This window comes from Erinaceus europaeus, chromosome 14, assembly GCF_950295315.1.
Source record: "Erinaceus europaeus chromosome 14, mEriEur2.1, whole genome shotgun sequence".
Classification (NCBI taxonomy): Eukaryota; Metazoa; Chordata; class Mammalia; order Eulipotyphla; family Erinaceidae; genus Erinaceus; species Erinaceus europaeus.
In genome coordinates, this window is record NC_080175.1 from 76,938,008 (window position 1) to 76,959,323 (window position 21,316).

Sequence of the window (21,316 nt, forward strand, 5' to 3'; positions counted from 1 at the left end):
ACAGAGAGAAATCGAGGGAGGAGGAGAAGACAGAGAGGAAGAGAGAAAGACACCTGCAGACCTGCTTCACCGCTTGTGAAGCGATAGTCCTGCAGGTGGGGAGCCGAGGGCTTGAACTAGAATCCTTGTGTGGGTCCTTACGCTTCACACTATGTGTGCTTAACCCAGTGTGCTACCACCCGACTCCCTTATTAGTCATTTAGTACTAGTTTATAAGATTAGATTTGATGGCTAAAGACTACTGAGGGCATAAGGAGATGTTTAGGCTACTGAGTGCTTTCTGAGGCACTAGAAATAAAGCAATTCTTTCTAGAACATGGTTGGGAGGGGGAGGAAGGGGACTGGGGAAGCTATAGGGGGAGAACAAAGGGTGCCAGGCTGGGTGTTGGTGCACCCAGTAGAGTACACATGTCACCATGCTCAAGGATCCTGGTCCCCATCTGTAGGAGGGAAGCTTTACAAGTGGTGAAACAGTGTTGCATGAGTACATTAGTGTCTCAGAGTGCAATCGAGAGTAATGCCAAGATAGACTGGCTGGGCTTCATGCCGGATTCGCGTATCGTCAAGCTGCACATTAAGCTCACGCAAGGCCGAGGCATGGTGTAGGTAGAAAACAGATGATACTGTTTTTGCAGTGCTAGGGATTAGTCGCCATTTTTTACAGTAATCAGATATCAGAGACATGTCTTTCGTGAGTGTTTCCTCGAGGATGTCGAACTTGGATGCCTGAGTTGCACAACAGATGTCATTGGCGTAGATGAACTTCCATTTCACGAACATCTCATAAAAACTGCAGCAAAGGTGGGCGCGAGGAATAACATCATTGCAAGACTGGCCAGCTCCTCATGGGGCGCGAGCGCTTCCACACTACGACCATCATCTGTGGCATTATGCTATTCCACTGCACAATACTGTGCCCCAGGATGGTTCTGTAGCCCCCATGTCCACTTGGTCGACTCCAAATTATATTCCTCCATGAGGATAATTTCTGGAACCATCCGTTCCACCCTGGTTCCATGGCTGCCAGTTCTTAGCAACATCGCCCCGCCAGATATTCGTCAGGATGCGGCATCATCTAAGTTCATTTCCCACGTCTACGCTTGACCGGACCTGCCAATATACGCGGATATCTTCGCCCACCCTGTCCAACGCTTGACATCTCGTCACCCAATCTGGTCCCCTACGCCTACACTGAACTTCTCTGTTCCAGACTCTTGGAAACAGAGCTGGCAGTCAGCTGAGGTAAAGAACAAACACCTCATCACAGACCCCTGCAAGCGTCAACCCGGCTTTGACCTAGCACATTATGATTGGGCCCTCCTCAATCGCTATCGAACAGGCCATGGCCGGTGCGCCGCTATGTTCCATCGCTGGGGAGCCAGAGACAATCCGAACTGCCCCTGCGGCTACAGACAGACTATGACCCAGATAGTCTGCCACCTCTCCAGATTCAAAGGAGGTCTCGAAACTTTACATCAGGCTCAACCTGACGCTGTTGACTGGCTACGGAAGAAGGGCAAACGCTAGAAGAAGAATTAGTGTCTCCTCTCTCCCTGTCTCTATCCCTCTTCCCTATCAATCTGTTTTTATAAGAGGGAGAGAGGGAGACAGATAGAATGGGAAAAAAAAAAAAAAAAAGGCCATCATAAGCAGTGGATTCATTGGATAATTATTCAAGCACCGAGTCCAGTAATAACCCTGTTAAGGTGGGGGGAGAGGGTGCCGACAAGACAGGTCAATGAGAAAGAAAAATTTCTAATTATGGTGGTCTGGGAGGTGGCACAGTGGATAAAGCATTGGATTCTCAAGCATGAGGTCTCGAGTTCAGTCCCCTGTAGCACATCTACCAAAGTGATGTCTGGTTCTTTCTCTCTACACCTTTCTCATTAATAAATAAAATATTAAAAATTGTAATTATGTATTAACTTCTATGGAATTACTGGTTTTAATCAACTGGGCCTAACCAATCATGGTCTAGCTATGCTCCAATAAAAAGAAACCAAAACTTTCATACCCTTAAAATCCTAAGGACCTGTCTACTCACACTTTCACAGCAAAGACATCTGTATACTCTTAGGCACTTGAGCTCCTGGATTGAATCCTCACTTGTGGTCCTTCTTGTTCCTGCAGTGCAGGGAGGGAGGCTGACCAGAGAGCAGGGAAAGTTCACTGAGTAAGAGTGGGATTTGGGGAAGGCAGTAAAATGTAGCTGGTGTGGGAGATCAGTTAACTCAGGGGGTGGCTGGAGCTTTTCAAAACTGGGTTAGTGTAGTGTAACCTTCTTCTTTAACTTTTTGATTTATAGTTCTAAATTTTAATGTGGATTTGCTCCCAAGAAAAGCACATACACTCTTGGAAGAAAGGAGAATCAAAGCATTAAAAAAAGAATAAAAGTCCCTATCAATAGTAACCTTTTAAGGGGAAAAAAGGGAAGATTCTACCTAGGAGAATTTAAATGGAAAGGAAGGGACCTGTCTATAAAATGACTGAAACTGGGCTGGAGAGATAGCATAACAGTGATGCTAAAAGCCTTTCAATACTGAGGTACCAAAGGTCACACATTCAATCTCCAACCCCATCATAAAGCAGAGCTGAGCAGTGCTCTGGTAAAAAAAGAAACAAACAAAAAAACCAACAACAACAAAGTCTGACATTGTGGACTGTGGCCCAGGAGGTAGTACAGTGGATAAAGTACTAGGATCTCTAGCATGAGGTCTTAAATTCAATTCCCAGTGTTGAAGGTGCCAGAGTGATGTTCTGTTTTTCTCTGTATCTCTTTCATTAAGAAGTAAATCTGGGAGTCGGGCGGTAGCATAGTGGGTTAAGCGCAGGTAGCGCAAAGCAGAAGGACTGGAGTAAGGATCCCAGTTCGAGCCCCTGGCTCCCCACCTGCAAGGGAGTTGCTTCACAGGCAGTGAAGCAGGTCTGCAGGTGTCTTTCTCTCCCCCTCTCTGTCTTCCCCTCCTCTCTCCATTTCTTGATACCCTATCCAACAATGATGACATCAATAACAACAATAAAACAACAAAAGGGAATAAATTTTTTAAAAGTAAATATTTTATTAAAGCAAACAAAACAAGAAAGTGAATGAGTGGTCTGGGAGGTGACACAGTGGATAAAGCTTTGGACTCTCAAGCAAAGCATGCTGAGTTCAATCTCTGGCAGCACATGTAACAGTGATGTCTGGTTCTCTTTCCTCTTATTCAAGAATAACTAAAGTAAAATCTTGGGGAGGGGGAAAGTGACTATAATTATTGTTCAGACGCTTGAGCAAGAAATTAAAAATATTTTTATTGAGGGGATTAATGGCTTAGAGTATATACTGTTGTTGATGGGTGTGAAAAATTCTCAGTTTTCTGCAAAACACTCTCACTCCAAGCCTAGGTCCTAAAGACCCCCCCCCATCCTTTGATTTAGTGCAATACACCAAATCCAGTCCAAATTCTACTTGTGTTTCCTCTCTCTGTTCTTATTTCTCCACTTCTATTCATGTGTGGGATCATCCTATATTCATCTTTTCCTTCCTGGCTTATCTCAGCTAGCATAATTCCTTCAGGCTCCATCCAAGATGAGGTGAAGAAAATGAATTCCTCATTTTTAATAGCTGAGTAGTATTCCATTGTGTATATAGACTGCAAATTTCTCAGCCACTCATCTGTTGTTGGAAGAAAGTAACTATCACACTTTTTCCCCCCTTAAAATGTCCTCTTCTACTTTAAGAAGATCTTTAAATTCTTTGTATTTTCAGATGAGAATTCAATACCTTTCTCCCAGGGGCTCTAAGAGGGCAGAGAAGGCAACTGGTGACAGTGGACTAGCTCATGGGTCCTGATATAGCTTCGTTCAGTTTGACTTCTGTGTTTTCCATTTCTTATCACTGGGACCATAGAGGACCTGCTAATTCTTCTTCTTCTTTTTTAAAAAATATTTATTTTATTTATTTATTCCCTTTTGTTGCCCTGGTGGAGAGCCGGGGTTCGAACTGAGATCCGTGTGCCGGTCCTTGTGCTTTGTGCCACTTGTGCTTAACCCGCTGCGCTACAGCCCGACTCCCCTGCTAATCCTTCTTAAGCCTCAGTTTCCCTCCTGAGGATTTGAAACTATCAATCTCAGTTTGTTCATTAGTACTTAATAAGATTTCACTGGGGGAAAGGATACAAAATCATTGAGCTCTCACTTTTAGTGAGTTTATGTGTTAATTCCTTTTTTTTTTTTTCTTTCTTGCTTGAGTAAGCATCTATATACTCTTAGAAATGCTGCCAAAAGGCAAATGGGTAGGAATGTGTTTTGACCTAAAATTTGCTTCGATCTTTGAAGGTTCTCAACTTTTGGGGTTAAGGCAAAGGGTGGGAATCTTTGAATAATGATTCATTAGTCAGCTTGTCCATCAGCATTTGGGGAATATTTCTTTCACATTGTATATGACTTACTTATGCAACATTCACTATATACTGGAAATTGACTTTATGTGGTTGTCATATATTCTTTCACTCTATTTGTATACACTCTAAAATAAAGGGGCACAATCCCCATTTTAGTAGTGAAGAGACTCAGACTCAAGCTTTTAAGCACTGTATGGCTGAATCATAACACTCAGTAGCTCATTAGTGGCTACTTGGATATATTGGCCTGTTTTATTGTAGAACATTTTCAATTTATTTATCCTTTCCACACATTGGATCCTTTCTGATTCCCCCAATCCCCCAACCCCCCAACCATCAAGAATACACTGTCATTTTTCTCTTCTGGGTTGGGAGGGGCTATTGTTCTTTTGATCTTTAAGTCTTGGGCTGGTAAAATAGCTCACTTGGATAGTGCACTGCTTTGCCCTGTGTGCAACCCAGGTTTGAACTCAATCCCCATTACATTGAAAGAAGCTTCAGTGCTGTGGTCTGCTTTACTCTGTTTTTCTTTACCTCTCTCTCTCTCTCTCTCTCTCTCTTTTTTAAAAGATTTTATTTATTTATTCATGGGAAATGATAGGAGAGAGAGAAAGAACCAGACATCACTCTGGTACATATGCTGCTGGGGATTGAACTCCGGACCTCATGCTTGTGAGTCCAAAGCCTTATCCACTGCATCACCTCCCGGACCACTCTTCTTCCTCTATTAAAAAAAAAAATTTAAGTATTGGTAGTTTTAAATGGAACAAAAATAGTTTCTGGTTCAATCATTGTGATTGGTAAAAATCCTTCGAAAGAGGAGTAGGAGAAATTGGTAGGCCCATACATGCCCAGTGCTGAACAGCCAAAGTCTGCGGCTGCTATGTCTTCTCCCTGGCTAAGAGGGAAAAGCTGAATGATAAGACAAAAGATGAAAGTCAGATTTGCTGTTTAAGTCTGCTTTGGTGTCTTGTAATCTTGTAATAGATGACTTGCTTAATGTAATTACTTTAATAGAGATGTGTATTATAAATAGACCAACCATCCTGAGTGCAAACTGTAGAAATCAAGCGAATTAAATGCTTAGCTCTAAGACTTCTTCCTTTTTTTCTTCTTCCTCCTTCTTCTCTTCTTGTTCCTCCTTTCCTTATGTGCTTCTTCCTGAACACAGGCAACCAGAGATCCAGGCCCCCAGATTTCTCTCTGCAGAGTGTACTGTACCTTTTGGAGGGGACTTTAAAGACTTTAAACAGCTTGAGACTTATAGTTTGCCACAGGAGGATGTAGCAAATTCCTGTTTTTACTTTTTGAACCAGGAGCTGGAGTATAAGAGCCTCGCGCAGGAAGTCGCAGGTGGTGGGAAAGGGGAAACAAGGTCATTTTCAACCATGTACATTGAGGTTGTACCTTTAAAGTCAATTCTAAATTTAATTGAAAGCCAAGGGCAGAGAAGCCAAGATCGGAGCAATGTGGTGATTTATTCTGAAGCCTGTAAGAAGTCATGCAGCTGAATGTGGGATGAGCTGGGGCTTTAATAAAAATGGCACCGGGGAAGCCAGCAGGGAGAGGCAGGAGAATGGAACTGGGTTAGATGAAGGGTCTCCAGGCCTGAAAGGAAGCAGGAGTCTGAGAGAGCAGTGTTTGCCCAAACTCTGTTTTTTTTTTTTTTTCTTTACCATGATGGATGTACATAAGTAATCCACATCAAAAGGGAAAAAAAAAAAATCCGGGATCAGATAGACGCCACCAAGACTTTTTCAGATAGTGAATTTTGCATGAAATCATTAAGGTGTCCAAATTAAAAAGGCTATGGATTGAACGGCAATGAGAACACCTCTAATATATTGCCGCTGAAATTTAGCTGAAGAAAAATGACATGTTCCTTTTTTATTAAAGCACTAAGGGACTTGACAGTAAAGCTCCCACACATTTCTTTTCTTTCTTTCTTTCTTTCTTTCTTTCTTTCTTTCTTTCTTTCTTTCTTTCTTCCTTTCTTTCCCTTCTTCTTCTTCTTCTTCTTCTCCTTCTTCTTCTTCTTCTTCTTCTTCTTCTTCTTCTTCTTCTTCTTCTTCTTCTTCTTCTTCTTCTTCTTCTTCTTCTTCTTCTTCTTCTTCTTCTTTTTTTACCTCCAGGATTATCATTGGGGCTCTGTGCCTGCACTACAGATCCACTAGTCTTTTTTCCATTGTTGTTGCTGTTGTTGTTACTGTATAGGACAGAGAGAAATTGAGAGAGGAGGGGAAGAGAGAGGGGTAGATAAAGACACATGCAGACCTGCTGCACCATTTGTGTAAGCGACCCCCCCAAGTGTGTGGGGAGCCGGGGGCTTGAACCAGGATCCTTGTGCCTGTCCTTGCGTTTCTCACTATGTGCACTTAAGCGGGTGCAGTTCCACTGGGCCCCCGCTCCCACACATTTCTATGGGTGTTATTGTCAATTAAATTATGTTGGGCCATTGCTACAGAAAACATAGCATGTTCTCAGAATCAAATTTCCTCTGTTGCCATTACAACTGAAGAGTTTTTCCAAGCTCAAGGGAAAAAAAAAGTAAATAAAAATAAACAGAAGCTAGCTAACTCACATATTTTAGAAAGAGAACTGGGCTAGAAATTCTACTTCTTGGGGATTGGTTCTCTGACCTGAAGGAGGATTTGGTCGTCTCTTCAGTTGTAATGGCATGATCTGTCCCTGTAACTCTAACTTGTGTTTCTTACAAACTCTTCTGTGACTTTTTTTTTTTTGCTTGTTTCTAAAGAGGGAAGTGTAACAGGAAATAGGTGAGGAGCATATCTAAGTCTAAGTAGACATTATTTCTTTCTTTTTTTTTTTTAAAGCATTTCTTGTTTCTTTTTTAAAAAATATTTATTTATTCCCTTTTGTTGCCCTTGTTGTTTTATTCTTGTAGTTATTGTTGTTGTCATTGTTGTTGGATAGGATAGAGAGAAATGGAGAGAGATGGGGAAGACAGAGAGGAGGAGAGAAAGATAGACACCTGAGGACCTGCTTCACCGCCTGTGAAGCAACTCCCCTGCAGGTGGGGAGCCGGGGCTCCAACCCGGATCCATATGCCAGTCTTTAAGCTTTGCCCCACTTGCACTTAACCCACAGCGCTACCGCTGGACTCCCAGTAGACACTATTTCATTGTGAACTTTTTTTTTTTTTTGCCTCCAAGGTTATTGCTGGGGCTCAGTGCCAGCACCGCGAATCCACTGCTCCTAGAGGACATTTTTTCCCCTTTGTTACCCTGGTTGTTTTACCATTGTTGTGGTCGTTATTATCGTTGTTATCAATATAGTTGTTGTTAGGACAGAGAGAAATGGAGAGAGGAGGGGAAGACAGAGAGGGAGAGAAAAAGATAGACACTTGCAGACCAGCTTCACCGCCTGTGAAGCGACTCCCCTGCAGGTGGGGAGCCCGGTGCTTGAACTGGGATCCCTACACCGGTCCTTGCGCCTTGCACCACGCTCGCTCAACCCACTGCGCTGCCGCAGGACCTCTATTGTGAACTTTATACTGACTCACTGCAGACTATTGTGTACTTTCTTTTGCTTTCAGGTATATATTTTGGGGAGCCCGGCGGTGGCGCAGAGGGTTAAGCGAACATGGCGCAAAGCGCACGGACCAACATCAGGTATATATTTTGCCCTAATTTATAGACACATGTGAACATATGCTCTATCTTATGGGACCTGGTGTATATCTAGGTTTTGGGACTTGGTTAGGAAGTGAACCATCTGGAATGAAATTAGAGAATCCTATGAAAGGAAAGGTCTCACTGGAGTAATGAGGCTGAAGGGTTGACATTCCACACCTGATATCTCTATGGACACAGTCTGAAGTGAAGCATGCTGAGGTGGTACTCGTAGCGTTGATTAGGCTGGGATCAACGGATGCAATATCATTTGGTGTGAACTGAGAGAAGCATGCAGGAAAGTGAGCCCCACCCTAGAGGTTCCAGGACTGGGAGGAAATAAAGGCTCTATGGAGGAAACAGGAGGTTCCTGCTGTCTTAGGGTTTAAGAAGGCAGTAGATAGTTACTGCTATAATCACGTTATTTGGCAATTGGGTTAACTTTGAAAAATTCCTTTGTATCATACACAGCATCACCATAATTTATGTCCTTTGACATTATTTGTATATAGCTGTGCCACCAGTTGCTTCTGTTCTCCCTGGTCTAAGCTCTTAAGAGAGTCAACTCAGCCTATGGTCTGTGCATTAAAAAGTTTGAGACATACAATCAATTTTTCCCCTCTCATATTAATTAGTGATTTATATGACTACAAGTTAATAGGAGTGCACATAAACACCATTCCCACCACCAAAAGACTGTGTCCTACCCCCCCCCCCCGCCCCGTGAAGCCAAACATCCACCCTCACCCCAGGGTTTTTACTTTGGTGCCCTACTCTAAATTCAGTCAAATCCTGCTTTGAGTTTCCCTTTCTGCTCTTAAGTCGGTCCTTGCACTTTATGCCACCTGCACTTAACTTGCTGTGCTACTGCCGGACTCCCCTTATTTTTAAAATTATTATTAGTGTTATTACTCATTTAATATTGATTTACAAAATTATAAGATAATATTAATTTACAAAATTATAAGATAATAGATTTATAATTTACAAAATTATAAGATTATATGGTTCCCACCACCAGAATTTTATGTCCGCATCCCCTGCTTTGGAAGCTGCAACAGTTCCTCCCAAGGCCACAGATACGGGCTGATTCTATAACTATCCATGTATAGCTAATGACATTGTTTTTTTGTTTTTTTCTTTCTCCAGGGTTATCGCTGGGACTCCATGCTGGCACTGTGAATCCACTGCTTCTGACACCCCCCCCCCCATTTTATTGGATTGGAGGAAGAGAAATTGAGAGAGGAGGGGAAGAGAGAGGTAGAAAAAGAGACACCTGCAGATCTGTTTTGCTGTTTGTGAAGAAGCTTCCTACCTGCAGGTGGGGAGCTGGGGGCTTGAACCCGAGTCCTTGCATGGGTCCTTGTGCATAGTACTATATGTGCTTTACTGGTACTGTGTGTGCTTAACTGGGTGAGCCACTCACTGCTCAGCCCCACAATGTGTGCTTAGTTGGGTATGCCATCACCCGCCTCCCATGACATTGGTTTCTTTGTAGTTGATCAGGTTTAAATTTTCCTTTTCTTTTCTCTTTTCTTTTCTTTTCCTTCTCTTCTTTTCTTCCCTCCCTCTCCTTTCTTTCTCTCTCTCTCCCTTTCTTTCTTTCTTTCATCAGAGCACTGCCCAACTCTTATTTATGGTGCTGTGGGGGACTGAATTTGGGACTATGGAGCCTCAGCCATTAGAGTCTGTTAGCATAGCCATTATGCTACCTGACCCCACCCATCAGGTTTAATTTCCTTCTCTCTGGAAGTTAGAGTAGACAATGGATTTTGCAGTCAGATAATGTTTTGGGGAGGTTCACAGAGACTCAATTCCCTGTGTGTATTTGAGAATGTAAGATCTACCTCATAGAAGTGCTAGAATATTTAGGGATAATGACTGTGAAGCACATGAGGCCAGGAGCCAGTTTTGAACCCATTCCCCATCACACTGAAGGAAGCTTCAGGTAAACAATAAGCACCTAGATTCTGGAGACTCTTATTGGTAGAACCTGATCAATTTTTAAAAAAAAATTATCTTTATTTATTGCATAGAGACAGCCAGAAGTCGAGAGGGAAAGGGGTGATAGAGAGGGAGACAGAGAGACACTTGCAGCCCTGCTCCACCACTTGCAAAGCTTTCCCCTGCAGGTGGGGACTGGGGGCTTGAACTTGGGTCCTTGCACATTGTAACATGTACACCACGACCCAGCCCTGAACCTGATCAAATTTTTAAAAATATTTTTCCTCACTTAAGAAGAGATCTGAAATGCCAACAGATATATGAATGCTCCAAGTCATTGGTTGTAAGAGAAATGTAAATAAAGGCAACAATGGGGGTGGGGGGTTTCGGGTGGTAATGCAGTGGGTTAAGCGCACATGGTGTGAAGTGCAAGGACTGGCTAAGGATCCCAGTTCGAGCCCCCTTCTCCCCATTTGCAGGGGTCACCTCACAAGTGGTGAGGCAGGGTCTGCAGGTGTCTATCTTTTGCTTCCCCTCTCTGTCTCCCCTCCTCTCTCAGTTTCTCTCTGTCCTATCCAACAACAACATCAATGGCAACAATAACAATAATGACAGCAACAAGCCAACAAAATGGAAAAAAATGGCCTCCAGGAGCAGTGGATTTGTGGTGCGGGCAGACCTCCAGCAATAACCCTGGAGGCAAAACAACAATGAGATACCACTTCACCCCTGTGAGAATGTCATACATCAGAAAAAGTAGCAATAATAAATGCAGGAGAGATTGTGAGGACAAAGGAACCCTCCTGCATTGCTAGTGAGAATATCAATGGGTCCAACCCTTGTGGACAGCAGTTTGGAGAACTCTCAGAAGACTAGAAGTGGACCTACTCTATGATCCTGCAATTCCTGTCCTGGGGATATATCCTAAGGAACCAAACACACCCATCCAGAAAGATCTGTGTATACTTACTCTATTTTCATAGCAGCACAATTTGTAATAGCCAAAACCTGGAAGCAACCCTGGTGTCCAACAACAGATAAGTGGCTGAGTAAGTTGTGTTCTATCTACACAATGGAATATTTACTCAGCTATTAAGAATGATGAATTCACCTTTTTTAAATTTATTTTTTATTTAAGAAAGGATAAATTAATAAAACCACAGGGTAGGAGGGGTACAACTCCACCCAATTCCCACCACCCAATCTCCATATCCCATCCCCTCCCCTGATAGCTTTCCCATTCTCTATCCCTCTGGGAGCATGGACCCAGGGTCATTGTGGGTTGCAGAAGGTGGAAGGTCTGGCTTCTGTAATTGCTTCCCCGCTGAACATGGGTGTTGACTGGTTGGTCCATACTCCCAATCTGCCTCTCTCTTTCCCTAGTAGGGTGGGTCTCTGGGGAAGCAGAGCTCCAGGACACATTGGTGGGGTCTTCAGTCCAGGGAAGCCTGGCCGGCATCCTGATGGCATCTGGAACCTGGTGGCTGAAAAGAGAGTTAACATACAAAGCCAAACAAATTGTTGAGCAATCATGGACCCAAAGGTTGGAATAGTGGAGAGGAAGTGTTGGGGGGGGGGGTTTACTCACTGCAAACTCTAGTGTACTTCTGCTTTCAGGTATATATTTTGCACTAGTTTATGGATACGTGTGAACATATGCTCTCTCTCACAGAATATGATCTATATTCACCTTCTTTATCTCATCTTGGAGCATGAAATAATCATGTTGAGTGAGATAAGCCAGAAAGAAAAGGATGACAAGGATGACTATGGGATGATAACGCTCATAGACAGAAGTTGAGGAGAGGGGAAACACAAAATAGAACTTGAACTGGGTTTTGTGATTGTACCAAAGTACTGGTGTGGAGGGAGGTGGGGAGGGGCACCTTTCAGGTCCTGGTGCGTGATGGTGGGGAGGACCTAGGCGGTAGGGCCAGAGTGTGTTTTGTGAGAGTGTTTTGCAGGCAACCGAGGCATTTTACACATGTACCAACAACTGTATTTACTGTAAACCATTAATTGCTCTAATAAAAAAATAAAAATTCTTAATTCCTTACTCGTGCAGTTCATATATGTAAATCTGAGAACCTATTGTTTAAAAGCTCTGGATACACTGTAGTGTCCCTCCCCCCCCCCCCCAACCCTTGGAAAATTGTTATTCTTGCTCTGAAAGCAAATCCAGTGTCAGTCATTTCAGGGATTCTGTATGATGGTGATTCTACTTTGAAAGGACACTTGGCAAATACAGTCAAGCCAAAATTTAGTTTTACCACCAGAGTGAGATATTGCTATAAAGTATAAGTCTGGAGAACAGAGTAAAGTCAAACTTTAGTCATTTGCCAGTCACACCAGGAGAAACCTACACCCAATGCAATGCTATCTGCCAGCATATTATGCCTCTGGTTGCTTATTCAGAATCTGTGTTGGACATTAGTTGCATGTTACCAAGGACTGGTGAGGTTCTGGGACTGCAAAGCTGAGAGGTGGTGTTCACTATGGCCACTTTCAGGATAGGGGCTGGAGGGATATAGGTTTGAATTCCAGTTTACCAATTTAATTAAACACTTATCACTTAAACTGGTAAACTGGCATTCAGCTTGCCTAAAGTATTATACAAGTTGATCAGTCTCTCTGAAAATAATTTTTACACTGTTACACTAACTGAAAACCAAGTGTTTGTGTGAGAGGCGAAAGAATGAGTTAATGAGTGACAGGACCTGGGTTTGGGACCTTACAGATATTCAGAAAAGGATAACTGTGATGAGGTTGTAATAATTTGTGATGAGGTTGATGTCTTTATCTTTGGGGAATATGCAACATAGTGGCAGGGAAGATATGTAAGAATGGGGCTGGGGAGATAGTATAATGGATCTGAAAGTGACTTCCATGCCTGAGGCTCTGAGGTCCCAGGGTCAGTCCCCAGCACCATCATAAACTGAGTTCAGCAGTGTTCTGGTCTCAGCCTCTCTCCCTCTCCCTCTCTCTCCTCTTTCCCTCTCTGCCTTTCTGTATTTCTCTCATTAAAATAAATAAAAAACAAAATATTAGGGAGTCGGGCAGTAGTGCAGTGGGTTAAGCGCAGGTGGTGCAAAGCGCAAGGACCGGCGTAAGGATCCCGGTTTGAGCCCCCGGCTCCCCACCTGCAGGGGAGTCACTTCATAGGTGGTGAAGCAGGTCTGCAGGTGTCTATCTTTCTCTCCTCCTCTCTGTCTTCCCCTCCTCTCTCCATTTCTCTCTGTCCTATCCAACAATGACATCAATAATAACTACAACAATGAAACAACAAGGGCAACAAGAGAGAATAAATAAATAAATATAAAAAATTAAAAAATATATTAAAAGGTATTCAACAAATGAAAAGAAAATATAGGGGGGCTGGGTGGTGATGCACCTGGTTGAGCGCACAGGTTACAATGGGCAAGGACCCGAGTTCGAGCCCCTGGTTACCACCTGTAGGGGGAAAGCTTTGTGAGTGGTGAAGCAGGGCTGCAGGTGTCTCTCTGTCTCGCTCCCTCTCTACCTCCTCCTCCCCTCTAGATTTCTGGCTGTCTATCCAATAAATAAATAAAGATAATTAAAAAAAGAAAAGAAAATATGTAAGCAAGAACCAAAAAGAGTGTGTAAGTTTGAAGTTCTGAATCCCATGGTGCTTTAGTATTATGAAGGCAAAAGTCACAAAGCCTTTGAGAAGAGAATGAGATAGGAGAAACTTCTGAGAGAAATATTTGTGCCTCACCTTGAAAGATGGCTAGGGACTCTCTAAGCATGAATGAGGAAGGGTGGTCTTGTCAGAGCAGGGAAACTGAGGTAAGTATATGGGTACAAAGTATGAGATCTGGTCAGGGACTCTTGTCCTCTGCCACTGAGTGTGGCACTGTCACATGGTTCAATGGTGGGGACATGAGGTGAAAGGATATTCTTGCTCCAGATTCAAAATGACTCTGAGCTCCACTGATTTTTGGTACTGGTCTTAGTTTTCTGACGAAAAGACAGATAATGAGGTTGTGCTGAAATCTCCACTGGCCCCTCCAGAGTCCTCCTTCACTCCCCTGCTCAGGACCTGGGGGATGAACTGTTGTGGTTCATGCCAGCAAGTCCTCCTCTGATTTGCTGGAGGTTTTGACCAGTGGTGACAAAGGGAACAAACACATCAGAAAGGAAAAGATGATTCCTCTCCTGGGGATATGTCCTAAGGAACCCAACATACCCATCCAAAAAGATCTGTGTATACCTATGTTCATAGCAGCACAATTTGTAATAGTCAAAACCTGGAAGCAACCCAGTTATACAACAACAGATGAGTGGCTGAGGGGCTGAGAAAGCTGTGGTCTATATACACAATGGAATACTACTCAGCTATTAAAACAGTGAATTCACCTTCTTCATCTCATCTTGGATGGAGCCTGAAGGAATCATGTTAAATGAGATAAGCCAGAAAGATAAAGATGGATATAGGATGATTTCATTCAGACAGAAGTTTAAAAATACTATGATGCCACCAACCTAACTTCCCTGGGCAGAGGACCTCATCAGTCTGTCCTGGAGCTCTACTTCCCTGGAGCCCTATCCCACTAGGCAAATAGAGAAACAGGCTGGGAGTATGGATCAGCCTGTCAACACCCATGTCCAGTGAAGAAGCAATTACAGAAGTCAGACCTCCCACTTTCTGCAACCCATAGAGATCTTTGGCCCATACTCCCAGAGGGATAAAGAATAGGGAAACTTCCAATGGAGGGGAGGGGATATGACACTCTGGTGGTGGGAATTGTATGGAACTGTACCCTTCTTATCTCACAGTCTTGTTGATTATTATTAAATCACTAATAATAAAAAAGAAGTTGAAAAATAAGAAGACACAGCGCAGAACTTGGTCTGGAGATGGTGTATTGCAACAAAGTAAAAGACTGGGGTTGGATGAGGGTTCAGGTCCTAGAACATGATGGCAGAAGTGGACATAGAGAGGGTTGAATTGTTATGTGGAAAACTGAGAAATGTTACACATGTACAAACTACTATATTTTACTATTGACTGTAAACCAATATTCCCCCCATTTAAAAAATAATAATAAAGGAAAAGATGGAAGCTGGGGGATTCCCTTGAAAGAGGATTACAGCACCAGTCAGGTGTAATCCCTGGGATCCTTTATTACTTCTCTGACAACTTTCCACTAGGACATGGCTAGCACTTCTTACCCAGACCAGCACCAAAGAATGGAACCATTTACCATTGACAAGGGATCCTTTTACCACCTTTCCCCAGGCTCTACCATTTGAGCAACCAAATGTGCCCAGCCTGACTGGCGGGTAACTTAAACAAGTCATAAAATCAACCTGGCTCCTCCTCCTCCTCCTCCTCCTCCTCCTCCTCCTCCTCCTCTTCTCCTTCTCCTCCTCCTCCTCCTTCTTCTTCTTCATCTTCTAAAATACTTATCTCCTTTTGTTGCCCTTGTTGTTTTATTGTTGTAGTTTTTATTGTTGTTTTTGGATAGGACAGAAAGAAATGGAGAGAGGAGGGGAAGACAGAGAGGAGGAGAGAAAGATAGACACCTGCAGACCTGCTTCACCACCTGTGAAGCGACTTTCTGCAGGTGAGGAGCTGGGGGCTCCAACCAGGATCATTACACTGGTCCTTGCAAATTTTGCCACCAGCGTTTAACCCACTGCACTACTACCTGACTCCCCTGGCTTTTCTTTTTAAAACCAATTTATTAGAAACCTCTGAAACATGAGATCCAAGTGGAGGAAAGAGTGAATGTACAGTTGGAAGCACTAAGGAAGAAAGATGAGGCTGAGTTCCAAGTAAACCACCAGCTTCTGAATCTGTGGAAGTCACAGGGGTAGAAATGAGACATGCTGGAGGCAGCAGATGCTGGGCACATTGATGGGAGTATGTGCTGCCGCCTAAAGCTGTTCTCAGGTGGTCTGGGAGATGGCACAGTGGGTAGAGAATTAGAAGACTCTCGAGTATGAGGTCCCAAATTTGATCCCTGGCAGCACATGTGTCTGGTTCTTTCTCTCTCCTCCTATCTTTCTCATAAGTAAATAAATAAATAAATAAATAAATAAATAAATAAATAAATAAAACTGTTCTCAGCAGACCCAGAACTTCCATAGACATGCAATATGTGAGACCAGCTTTAAGAGTCTCACTTTGCTGATCCCAAAACACTCCCTTTTGGTCCTTTGCCCTGGTCTTGTGACAATTTGGACTAATTCTGTTCTCAATTGTGACTAAATCTAGTATGTGTACAGTATAAATTTTTTCACCTGCTGTCTTAGTTGGAGGGGGAAAATGACATAAAAATAAAAGAAATATGGGTGGGGCAGTGGCACACCTGGTTAAGTGTACAAAGTACTAAGCACAAGGATCCTGCGCAAGGATCTGTGTTTGAGCCCTGGGCTCTCTGCCTGCAGTGGGGATGTTTCACAAGTGGCAAAGCAGGTCTACAGGTGTCTCTCTTTTTCTCTCCCTCTCTATCTCCTACTCTGTTCTCAGTTTCCCTCTATTCTATCCAATACAATGGGGGAAAAATGGCTGCCAGGAGCAGTGGGTTTGTAGTGCTGGCACTGAGCCCCAGCAGTAACCCTAGAGGCAAAAAGAAAGGACTAAATAAATAAATAAATAAATAAATAATTTAAAAGGCTGATTTTGAGAAGTATTTGTTAATTTTATTGTGGAGCTGGGGAGATAGCATTAAGGGTTATGCAAAACATACTTTCATGTTGGGGGCCAGATGGTGGTGCATTTGGTTAAGTGTACATGTTAAAATGTGCAAGGACCTGGGTTCAACCAGTCCCCACCTGCAGGGGGAAGCTTTGTGAGTGGTGAAGCAGTGCTGCAGGTGTCTCTCTTTCTCTTTATCTATATCTCCCTTACCCTCTTGACTTATTGGCTATCTCTATCCAATAAGTAAAGATTTAAAAAAAAAAACACTTTCATGCCTGAGGCACCAGCACCACGGTAAGCCAGAGCTTAGCAGGGCTTTAAAGAAAGAAAGAAAGAAAGAAAGAAAGAAAGAAAGAAAGAAAGAAAGAAAAAAAGAAAGAAAGAAAGAAAGAAAAAGTAAAGTAGCAGGGGGAGTGGGGGTTACTAGCATAATGGTTACGCAAAGATACTCTAATGCCTGAGGCTCCAAAGTCCCATGTTCAATCCCAGGCAGTATCACTAGTCACTATCCGACCACTTTCTCCATTTTTTAAAATATTTTATTCATTTATTAATGAGAAATATAGCACTCTAGTACATGTGCTACTGGGGACTGAACTCAGGACCTCCTTCTTCCTTCCTTCCTCCCTCCCTTCCTTCCTTCCTATCTCTCTCTCCCTTTCTTTCTTTCTTTCTTTCTTTCTTTCTTTCTTTCTTTCTTTCTTTCTTTCTTTCTTTCTTTCTTTCCTTTATTTATTTCCCCAGAACATTGCTCAGCTATGGCTGATGGTGCTGTTGGGAACTGAACCTGGGACTTTGGAACCTCAGGCTCAAGAGTCTCTTTGAATAATCATTATGCTATCTACTCACTGCCCCATATCCCTTTTTCTGAGCCTGATTTTCATTTGTATGGAGTCAACAGAGCTTCCCTGCTTCTTCCCCTGCACTATTATTATTATTATTTTTTATTTATGAGAGGGAAAACAGGAGAGAGAGAACCAGAGCATCACTCTGGCACATGTGATGCCAAGGACTGAACTTGGGACCTCAAACTTGAGAATCCAACACTTTAGCCAGTGCACCACTTCCCAGATCACCAAGAGACTGAAAAAGAAAAAAAACATTTAGTTAATAAGAAAGAATGAGAGAAAAACCAATACCAGAGCACCGCTCTGGCCAGCATCCTTCCTGGGACTGCGGGTTTGCAAAGCAAGCATTCTACCCTCTGAGCCACTTCCTGGCTCTACCAGCAGTTTCTGATGTCCACATCTGCCCTGTAACTTATCCCAGGTATGTCAGAACTGGTGACACTCTCCTCCCCGGCCTGTCCATCCTGTGTCCTGGGGAGGAAGAGACGCAACCCCTTTCTTTTTATGGTTCTCCCCAGGAGTTGGAGTTTTGAGCCATAGTTTTAATTATGTAATGAAAACATATGCTTTACATTGCAAGAATTTTAGACAGCAGTGAGGAGGAGGGTGAGCTGGGGTGAGGATGTGAGGGTAGAGAGGACTAAGTGACTTCCACTGAGCAGTAATTACAGTGGAGAGCAGAAGACCATTCTCAGACCTCAGAGGCCTAGCTGGAAACATTTCATTCAATAATCATTTAGTATTGAGAGCTGTGTATGCAGGGCACTACTGGGCTCTGAGGAAATACAAAGTAGATGGAGGGGGGATGCGTGGGAAGAGGGATGAGACCTGAATGCATATATGTGAGTAGAAGAAGGATTGGGATGAGGGACTAGAAGACAAAGAGAGAACAAACTGTGAGAACTCGACCATGGAGACAGTAATTGAATGGGCCTTGGAAGACGAGAAGATGGGGCAGGGAACTGTGGGCCTCTCCTTCTCACCCTCAGCAGCTCCTCTTGACCCAGTCCTCCAAAGCAATGGACCTGCTTCATGGAGTGTCGTCCTCAGGCATGGGAGTCTCTTTGCACAACTATTATATTGTGCCTCCCTTTTCTTCCCACTTCCTCAAAATGTATATATATTTGTTCTGTTGATTCTTTACTGAGGTAAAGAACAAACACCTCATCACAGAGCCCTGCAAGCGTCAACCCGGCTTTGACCTAGCACATTATGATTGGGCCCTCCTCAATTGCTATCGAACAGGCCATGGCCGGTGTGCCGCTATGTTCCATCACTGGGGAGCCAGAGACGACCCGAACTGCTCCTGCGGCTATAGACAGACTATGACCCACATAGTCAACGACTGCCACCTCTCCAGATTCAAAGGAGGTCTCGAAACTTTACATCAGGCTCAATCTGATGCTGTTGACTGGCTACGGAAGAATGGCAAACGCTAGAAGAAGAAGACTGACTGAAACTTCTCCATGTCTATCAAGTGCTCTGAGAACCAACTTTAGAGTTCAGAATGTTCAATGAACATAAAATCAACCATGATTTTTCCAACTCTTATCAGAATCCTGCTTGACAGAGGTGTTATCTGTAAGAAGCTGAAGAGAGGGTATCAGGCGGTAGTGCAATGGGTTAAGCACACATGGCGCAAAGTGCAAGGACCAGCTTAAGGATCTGGGTTCGAGGCCCCGGCTCCCCACCTGAAGAGGGGTCGCTTTGCAAGCAGTGAAGCAGGTCTGCAGTTGTCTTTCTCTTCCCCTCTCTGCCTCCCCTCCTCTCTCGATTTCTCTCTGTCCTATCCAACAGCAATGACATCCATAACAACAACAATAATAATAACCACAACAATGACAAAACAATAAGGGCAACAAAAGGGGAAAAATAGCCTCCAGGAGCAGTGGATTCGTGGTGCAGGCATTGAGCCCCAGCGATAACCCTGGAGGCAAAAAGAAAAAGAAAAAGAAAAAGAAAAGAAGTTGAAGAGGATGAAGTCTATCCATTCTGCACTTTAGATTTTATTCACTGAGAAAACATAAGCAACGCTACTTAGTCAATACTATTGTGGCTCCTTACCAAATTGCTCACTACTAGTTATTTGCCTAGTATGTCTTATTACTTATTTATGAGAGAGAGAGAGAACCAGAGCATCACTTTGGCACATGTGATGCTGGAATTCAAACATGGGAAGTCATGCTTTTTTTTTTCTTCCCCTACCAGGGTTACTGTTGGGGCTCAGTGCATGTATGTTGACTCCACTGCTCCAAGTGGCCATTTTTGTTCCTTTTTCTCTCTTTTCTGATACAAAGAGAAAAATAGGGAGAGCAGGGAGGGAAAGAGACATACCTGTGGCACTGTTTCACCACTGGTAAAGCCCCCACCCCTGCAACTGGGGGCTGGGGCTTTGAGTCCAGTCCTTGTACGCGGTACCTTGTGATTTCTGCTGGGTGCACCACTGTCCAGTCCCAGGATCTCATGCTTTCAAGTCCAATGCTGTAGCCTCACCACTGTGCTGCTAGTGTTGGGACTGCTACTTTGTGTCTTGCTGCTTTCAGAAATACTGAGAGAGAGAACAATCAAATAAATAAAACAAAAACTGTCCTTTATATTAGCCATATCTAAAACAATGCTAAAAATTTTCATAAATACTGTCTTGGGTATACACACACACACACACACACACACACACACACACACACACACACACACACCAGTTTGAAAGCAATGAGAAAAAATCTGAACTTGACCCTCTATCCTTGAATGTCTTATCTGATTATTTTTAATTACTTGATGTTATATAATTCCAGACCAACTTGTGTTACCTACTCTTCTCAGCATGAGCCAAGTTGATTTTGTTTCTGTGTTTTGTCCTCCCCCTGAATTTTCTCCTTCCACCTCAAACACAGTTGTTATGCTGAGAGACTCTAGCTCAACCTCAAGACCAATTCAAAGTCACTCTGAATTGCTCCTTCCTCTGTGCTCCAATTGCACAGTTTTTAAAAATCAAATTTTGTTTGTTCATTTGCCCAGAGAACTGCTCAGCTTTGATTACTGGGGGTGGGGGGATAGGACCCGACACTATCACATGCAAGTCCTGTGTGCTGCTGATGAAATAGCTCCTGGCACTATATCAATCTTGGCACTTCTTTCTGTCTTGCAGGTATTTACTTTTATGGGTCTCACCTTCCCTCAAAATTGTGAGTCTCTCTAAGACAGGATATATGTCTTTATATTCTTCACATTGCCTAATACAACTTGGGGAACTTCTCACAGTAGTTGCTCATGAAATATTTATTGTAGCAACAAATAGGGATCTTTTTGCTGTGGACAATGGTACCTTCTCTTAATCTTGCCTTCATTCACTATAAATGAAAACAAGGACCCCCCTGAGATGGTTGCGACTGTCCAAGCTGTCATTACTTCTGTGGACAGCTGTAATTGCAGGAAAGAGAAATACTAAATTACAAAGGACATTTCACTCTCCTGAACCTTGACTTAACATGTGTGTGGCTCAATGTGAGGGCAGAGGACAAGCAATTGATGGTGTCTGGGCTGTTTTTCTGTGTAACAGTCTGGGATACTGGGTAGAAGCTGAAACTGGATGGAGGGAAATTCATTACAGTCTCTGTTTAATAGAGATAGCTTCTGAAATATATGCCTGTAGGCAGTTTCATCATTACTCTCTCTTTCTTTTAACCAGAGAACTGCTCAGTTCTGGTTTATGGTGGTGCAGGGGATTGAACCTGGGACTTTGGAACCTTAGGCAAGAGAGTTTCTTTGCATAGCCATTATGCTATCCACCCTCCTCCCTCCACCCTTTTTTCTTTTCTTTCTTTCTTTCTTTCTTTTTTTTTT

The 21,316-nt window shown here is 43.2% G+C and overlaps 2 long non-coding RNA genes across 2 annotated transcripts in view; both read left to right on the forward strand.

The window, feature by feature from the left end:
- LOC132532812 (uncharacterized) overlaps positions 1–21,316 on the forward strand; it is a 1,004,413-nt gene that overhangs the window by 737,530 nt on the left and 245,567 nt on the right. The window lies entirely within an intron of this gene.
- On the forward strand, positions 6,987–9,819 carry LOC132532813 (uncharacterized). Its single transcript, XR_009544746.1, has 2 exons — positions 6,987–8,014; positions 9,164–9,819. It is a non-coding gene; the product is annotated as an uncharacterized LOC132532813 (long non-coding RNA).